Source organism: Eriocheir sinensis, unplaced genomic scaffold (genome assembly GCF_024679095.1).
Source record: "Eriocheir sinensis breed Jianghai 21 unplaced genomic scaffold, ASM2467909v1 Scaffold305, whole genome shotgun sequence".
NCBI lineage: Eukaryota > Metazoa > Arthropoda > Malacostraca > Decapoda > Varunidae > Eriocheir > Eriocheir sinensis.
The window spans coordinates 229,686-231,557 of NW_026111616.1; positions in this window are offsets into that span (position 1 = coordinate 229,686).

Sequence of the window (1,872 nt, forward strand, 5' to 3'; positions counted from 1 at the left end):
CTGTACGAACCCTTCCCCGCATCCATGACAGCACCCACCAGTGAGTGAACAGCAAAGAACAGTAGTCGTGGGGAACAGTCTCGGAGACAGGCCCAACATTCTAGACCTCTTCCTTACCTCTAATCCTTCTGCTTACTCTGTCAAACTGTTCTCTCCGTTGGGTTACTCCGATCATAACCTTATTTCTGCTTCCTGTCCTATTGCTCCTGTACATCTTCTGGACCCACCGAAAATGTGATGCTTCTGGCATTTTGCTTCAGCTCGGTGGAACGACCTGAGGATGTACTTTTCCGATTTCCCGTGGAATGATTACTGCTTCCAGGAGAGAGACCCCTCTGTGTGCCCAGCGCATCTCAGAGGTGATTGTCTCTGGAATGGAGGCATACATTCCACGTTCTTTCTCTACTCCTCATGCTAAAAAGCCTTGGTTTAATCATGCTTGTTCTCGTGCTATTAAAGATAGAGAGGCAACTCACAAAAGGTTCCAGAGCCTTCGAACCCCCGCTAACTATGACCTTTACATTTCAGCCCGGAATCGTGCCAAATCTATTCTCCGACTTACCAAAACTTCTTTTATCAATAGAAAATATCAACACCTTGCTTCTTCTAATTCTTCCCGTGACTTCTGGCATCTAGCCAAAAATATCTCCAATTTCACTTCTTCCTCTTTCCCCCCTCTCCTTAACCCTGTCGGCAGCACTGCCGTCTCACTGTCTCTAAGGCTGAACTCTTCGCTCAAACTTTCTATAAGAACTCCACCCTGGACGATTCTGGGCATATTCCTCCTACTCATCCCCCCTCTGACTCCTTTATGCCTGTTATTAAGATTCTTCCAAATGATGTTTTCTATGCCCTCTCTGTCCTCAACTCTCAGAAGGCTTATGGACCTGATGGAGTGCCCCCTATTGTCCTTAAAAACTGTGCTTCCGTGCTGACACCCTGCCTGGTCAAACTCTTTCGTCTCTGCCTATCAACATCTACCTTTCCTTCCTGCTGGAAGTATGCCTTTGTACAGCCTGTACCTAGGAAGGGTGACCGTTCCAATACCTCAAACTACCGCCCTATAGCTTTACTTTCCTGTCTATCTAAAGCTTTTGAATCAATCATTAACCGGAAGATTCAAAAGCACCTTTCCACTTTTAACCTTTTATCTGATCGCCAGTATGGGTTCCGCAAGGGTCGTTCTGCTGGCGATCTTCTTGCTCTCTTAGTCATCCTCTCTTAGCCGTTTCGGTGAAACCTTCTCTGTTCCGCTAGACATATCGTTAGCCTTCGATAGAGTCTGGCACCAGTCATTGCTTTCTAAACTGCCCTCTTTCGGATTCTATCCCTCTCTCTGTTCCTTTATCTCCAGTTTCCTTTCCGACTGTTCTATCTCTGCGGTGGTAGACGGTCACTGTTCTTCCCCTAAACCTATCAACAGCGATGTTCCACAGGGCTCTGTCCTATCACCCACTCTCTTCCTGTTATTCATCAATGATCTTCTTTCCATAACAAACTGTCCTGTCCACTCATACGCCGACGACTCCACTCTGCATTATTCAACTTCTTTCAATAAAAGACCATCACAACAGGAAGTACACGACTCCAGACTGGAGGCTGCAGAACGCTTAACCTCAGATCTTGCCATCATTTCCGATTAGGGCAGAAGGAACCTTGTGTCCTTCAATGCCTCAAAAACTCAATTTCTCCACCTATCAACTTGACACAATCTTCCAAACACCTATCCCCTATTCTTCGACAACACTCAGCTATCACCATCTTCAACACTAAACATCCTCGGTCTATCCTTAGCTCAAAATCTCAACTGGAAACTTCACATCTCCTCTCTCGCTAAATCAGCTTCCTCGAGGTTGGGCGTTCTGTATCGCC